Source organism: Pinus tabuliformis, chromosome 1_1 (genome assembly GCF_031772625.1).
Source record: "Pinus tabuliformis cultivar Carrire ecotype Pingquan chromosome 1_1, CPIR1, whole genome shotgun sequence".
Taxonomy (NCBI): Eukaryota; Viridiplantae; Streptophyta; class Pinopsida; order Pinales; family Pinaceae; genus Pinus; species Pinus tabuliformis.
Genome location: NC_142297.1, coordinates 821,034,257 through 821,040,451, shown reverse-complemented (window position 1 = coordinate 821,040,451; position 6,195 = coordinate 821,034,257).

Sequence of the window (6,195 nt, the reverse complement as noted above, 5' to 3'; positions counted from 1 at the left end):
ATTTTGTGCCACATTCACTTAATGACTGCAGAAGAAAATAGGTGATGCTCAACTTTTGTTCTTGAGGTAAATCCATTCCATGTCTTAGTTCATTTAGCAACCTGAAGTGATAGCCGTAGACAATGTTGAATCTCCCTTCACAGGTAATGTATTTCATGATTTGGAAGCTGATTTCGCTCCAAAGAGGAGGTAAGCTGGCTCTCCCGACCCCGTTTTTGTCTTCTACAGGATGTTCTTCAGGCAGGAAGAATGCTTTCTTGGCTGTCTGGCCCAATGACATTTCTTCTTTGCTCCGAGGGAGTCCTAATGGGAGACCAGTAACATGACTGATGAGCTCAGGGGTAACTTCTAAAGTCAAACCGCTAAAATTCACGGCGGCCTGTGTCTTTGATTTAGGTTCTAGGGACATTAGGAATTCCTCCGTTATTTCATCGTCATGACCCTAAATTTTTTCACAAAAGGTCATCCAATTGGAACAGGTGAAGAGGTCTACCACCTCTAGATGCTCACACAGCTTGTTGGAATTTGAAGGTTCTCTCTTGATAAACCCTCCTGGCATGGTGAGAGTGCCCTGTTTTATGCTTTGTCAGAAAAGGGAACGTTGTTTATGGGTTTTTCCTTGGACTCAAGGAAGAATTCCTCGGCTGTTTAATATCAATGAGCAATAATTCCTTGGTTTCAAGACTGTTGTGACTCAGCTCTCAGCTATCTGGTTATGAAAGGGAGAGTTTTGCTTTTGCAACCAGAGGACAGAGACCAAGTTTTCTTCTCAGGGCACGTTCATATATGCAAATTTTAAAATTTTCATCCACAGGCTGGCTCTGACAGCCGCATATGCCTTCCTTATAGGAGAATTTTAGCAACAGGAAATGTGGAGAAGAATTTCGATGCAGAAAAACTGAGGAATATCATTCAACACATAGGCAAACTGCTATTTCCAACTCACAGGCTAATTTTTCTCGGACTCCCCAATTTGAAACAGTTCAATTCACCACCTTTTCGAAACATACCATGCATGGAAGAGTGTTTTTGAGCCTACCTCTCTCGGAACTCCAAATTTGACGAAGAAAAGTCCAGGCTTTTCTGCTCCAGAAAGCTGTGCAGAACTTCCTGTAGAGCTGCTTCCTGTAGAACTCTTGTCGGCTTCTGCAGGATGTCACTGTGCTTCTGAACGAGCCCGGTACGCGGGAGATTTTTTGAACAGGCCGAAAAACTCAGTGGAGGACGACGGGTTAACAGATTTCAGAGGCAGAGGACGGGTACTTCGGCCGAGGACGTTGCAAGTGCAAATGAACAGTGGGTGGTGAGAGTCTTCAGCCGATTATTTTTTAACTGCGGCGCAATTCGTGGTGAGGGAGTGAGGTGGCCGGACCGAACCGTTGATCCAACGTCACGACCATCATTTTTTTGCGTGTCTCTGACCGCCATCACCTCCCCTCTGCCATTAACCGCCGCCACCACTACTAGTCCCGCTGATTTTCCCTGACTGGACACTCCACATGTGTCAGATGCACGTCTCGGTGGCAAATTTGAATGTAACTGGGCTTGTTCGGATCCCACAAGGCTTTGTAACTGGCTGAGGGTGGCTAGTTTGACTGGCCACCGATCCCGTTCAATCCAAACCATTTTCACAGCCATGCAGTTTTCGAAATATAGTTTATGCAATTGACGAATGAGGTTAGACACTTACCTGCGTGGTCGTGGACGCGTTATGTAGACCTCGGGTCTTGGAACCACTGCTTCGCTTGCTGCTACCTCATGCACGGGTGTTAGAACCCATTCCTCCATTTGTTGATGTTGTATGTACGAGTTTTGGAACCCGATCCTTTGGTTGTCATTGTTGCATGCACAGGTTTGGCTTCGTTTCGGCTGCCGAGGATGTTTTCACGTTCAAGAGGAGCCTTCTGCATGTTCCCTTTGTTGATTTCGGCTGTCCCTGTCTTCAGAGTATGTCTTTCCAGAGGGATCAGCCGCTACAAGATTCCTGTAGGATATCCTGTAGCTGCTTCTCCTCTTGGAATGTAGGCTAAATGAGCAGGGCTATATTGCGGATGAGGGATTTGATGATGAAGAGTCCAGATGGAGATTGACAGGTAGGGTGAGCTGGACATCATTGCTTAATTTGTCACTGAAAATTCTTGCTGGCAATCTGAGGAAAACAGGGTTTCTTGTATGATTGTGCAGGAACACATAACCAGGTGGGTGACAGAGGTCTAGAGAGATGGAATAGGGTGCCAAATGGTGATGGGTGGAAAAAGGGGTGGCTACAGGCCTAACAAACAGATTCCCACTGTCAGATTCCCCTCCAAAATTGATTTTGGCTTGCCCGAAGGTTCTACAGGATGTTTCCTGTAGGAGACATAAACTTCCTGTAGAAGAGGCTGAGTTTCCTGTAGAAGGTGGAATCTGAACCCGAATGCAATCAAATCCTAGAAAAGGTCAGTGTTCATGGAGGAAGTGTCTATGAGGGTGGCCTGTAGCCTGGTACGGACCCCTGTCCTTGTTTTGTGTGACCTTCCTAACCTGCAATATATTCCCTACAACCTGCAATTATTCCATAGAGATTAGGCCTGTTTCTTTTTTTTTTCTCTTCTTTCTTTTTTCTTTTTTTTTTTTTTTTTGAGAGAGAGAGACAGCTAGGGCCCCTCCATGAGGTTTTCACCCTCACTGCCTGCCCCAGGCGCTTCTAAGAAGTTTTCACCCAGGGATCTTTTTATTTCACTCTCTGTTTTTTTTTTTTTAATGCTCAAGGTGTGGGTGGAGTAGAGACAGGGCCCTGCTCCACTACCAGCACTGATTTTTCCAAATTTTCAATGAACTCCTGCCTCGAAAGGGGTTTCCTATAGATTTTCAATCGATGCCCATTGACGAGCATGGGGATGGCTTCTTCATCAATGGTCCTGATAAGGACTGAACCATTGTCATTGCATTTCTCCACTGTATATGGTCCTAGCCACCTTGTCCTCAGTTTCTCTTTGAAATCCTTGTATCTTGAGTCATACAGCAGCGCCCAATCTCCTGGCTGGAATTTCTTTTCATTAAGGTGTCAGTCATGCCATATCTTCCTCTGGAGTTGAACTACTTCTGAGTGGAGGAGGGCCTGCATTCTCTGTTCATCTAATCCATTCAGTTGCAGTAATCTTTCCCGTTGTGCATGGCTGAGATCTAGGTCCAGCTGAGCTGCCACCCTCAATGTGTTGTACTCGAATTCTATGGACAACAGAGCCTTCTTCCCATAGACCAACTCATAAGGTGTGAAACCTGTTGTAGTTTTCCAAGTGGTGTTTTAGGCCCAGGTGGCCTCAACGAAGCGATCTGCCCAATCCTTCCTGCTGCTACTCACCACTTTAGTCAAAATCTCTTCCAGCGATCGATTAGTAACTTCCACCTGCCCATTAGCTTGCAGATGATAAGGGGTGGAAGTTCTGTGCTTGATCTTGTGATGAGCGAGCAGTTCTTCAATCAGGTTAGAGGTGAATTGACTTCCTTGATCAGTGACCAGCTCTCTTGGGTACCCAAATTTGTAGAAGATATTTTCCCTTAAAAACTCAGCCACTTTTTCTTCTATCACTGCCTTGATTGCCTTGGTTTCTGCCCACTTTGTCAAGTAGTTTGTGCACACAATGATGTAAGACCTTTGCTTTGAAGGAGGGTTGATAGGACCCACAAAATCCATGCCCCACTTTTCAAATGGCTCGAAGGTCACTTAAGGTTGGAGGGGAATTTCATCCCTTGGAGTCGGTTTCCCCATCCTTTGACATCGGTCACATTAGCTGATGTATCTTCTGACATCTTGATGAAGAGTGGGCCAATAGTAGCCTACCTGTAGAATTTTGAAGGCAGTCCTTTTCGCTACAAAGTGACCTCCACAGGGCCCATCGTGACAGGTCAGGAGGATGTCGGAAACTTTCTCCTCCCTAACACAACGCCTCAAGATCTTATCTGGGCCAAGTTTAAACAGGTTGCCCTCAATCCAAGTGAATGGGGCACTTTTCCTCACAATTTTTCTCTTCTATCTTGAGGATAGGTGTGGAGGGAACTGTGCTGAGACCAAGTAATTTTCTATATCAGCAAACCATGGAGAGAGTACTGAAATAGCGAACAGGTGTTCGTCTAGCATCTGGTCATCCACTGTCCCTTCTTCACCTGTAGGCAAATCCAATCTAGACAGAAAGTCAGCAACAAAATTTTCCTTACCTGGCTTGTCCACAATGGTCAAATCAAATTGTTGCAACAAGAGTAACCATCTAATGATACGAGCATTCACATCAGGCTTATCATTAAATATCTAATCGCAGCATGATCAGTGTGAACGAATGTTTCATAACCAGTGATGTAGTGTCTGAACTTGTTTAGGGAATGTACTACAGCTAGGAACTCTTTTTCAGTTACAGTATAGTTCATTTCTGCATTGGACAGGTTTTTGCTGACAAAGTATATGGCATATGTTTCTCCTCAACTTGTCCTAAGGCTGCCCCTATGGCTTTGTTCGAGGCATCGGTGTGGATGTGGAAAGGTAGGGCCCAGTTTGGACCTCTCAAGATCGTGGTGGACACCAACTTATCTTTCAACTCATCCAAAGCCCCTTGACAGTCGTTAGTCCATTTGAACTCAACATCTTTCCCTAAGAGGCCAAACAATGGCGAGGCTAGCTTACTGAAATCTTTAATGAATCTTCTATAATATCCTGCTAGGCCTAGAAAACTCCAAACATCTCTTACCTTTTGAGGAGGTGGAACCTTTTGGATGATAGCAATTTTGTTAGGATCCACCTGTAATCCTTGCTGAGAAATTGTATGACCTAACACGGTCCCTTCAGTCATCAGGAATTCACATTTTTCAGGACTGAGTGACAGGTTCATCTCAATACACTTGTTTAAAACTTTTCGCAAGTTAGACAATGCTTCTTGGAAGTTAGACCCATAAGGAGTAAATTCATCCATATAAATTTCCACCGAATCATGAGCCAACTCAGCAAATATGCTCAATACCGCTCTTTGGAAAGTGGAAGGAGCGTTGCATAGCCCAAAGGGAAGGACCTGGTAGGCAAAGGTTCCCCAAGGACAAGTGAAGGTGGTCTTATCTTGGTCTTCCGGGCAGATTTGGATTTGATTATACCCGCTGAACCCATCTAGGAAAGAAAAGAACTTCTTCCCTGCCAGCCCATCTAGCACTTGATCTATGAAAGGCAAAGGGAAATGGTCCTTCTTGGTGGCTTTGTTAATTTCTCGATAATCTACAAAGATTCTCCACTTCCCATTTTTCTTGGGTACAAGCACCGAGGAGAAACCCATTCGTTGTCCGAGATGGGGTAGATGAATCCTGCATCCAACAACTTTTGCAATTCCTCTTTAATGATGTCCTTAAGGGTTGGATTTATTCTCCTCTGAGGCTGCCTGACTGGTGTACAATCCTCTTTAATGTAAATGTGATGGGTACAAACCAAAGGGTGGACTCCTTTCATCTCCTTATAGCTCCAGGCAAAAGCATCTAAATGGTGGCTCAATAAGCTACAGAGCTCCTTTTCCTGGGAGGGAGATAGGGATGAGTTGATCCTTAAGGTTCTTTCAGGGCCAAATTCCACATTCTTAACTCTGGGTGAGGTTGGATCGACCACACAGAGGCCCACTAAAGTGCTGGCTTGGGTACCTTCCACTAACTCCTCTAACGAGAGTGCACTGGGAGGTGGATTTTGAATCAAATTCTCGATCAAGTCATCCTCGGTCAGAGGACCTCCCCTGGTGGATTCTACTGTGCACAATGGTGCAGAGTAGACTTCACCCTCATCTTCCTCCTCCAACTAGAGTGGTAAGTCATGTTCTAACAAAGGTTGGGCAGGAGGGTATAGGAGTAGCTGTTTGGACATAGGCCCATTCTTGATGGTCATGATTCCAGCTCGACAACCGATGTAAGCATCCGCAGTAGCTAACCAAGGCCTTCCAAAGATGAGGGGGTATCTAGTGAGTTTTGCCTTTAGTTGAAGGACCAAAAAGTACGTAGGGTACTCCCAAGAATCAACAGAGACCAGGACATCCTCCACAATCCCTTTGGGAGTCACGGTGGAGCGGTCTGCCAACTGCAGTACTGTCGAGGTCTTTCTTAAGGAACTATGAAGGTTAAGTTTAAGCATGGTGTCCTTGGTCATCACATTAATGGCAACCCCTAGATCGATCAAGGTGTGGGGGATTATGGTTC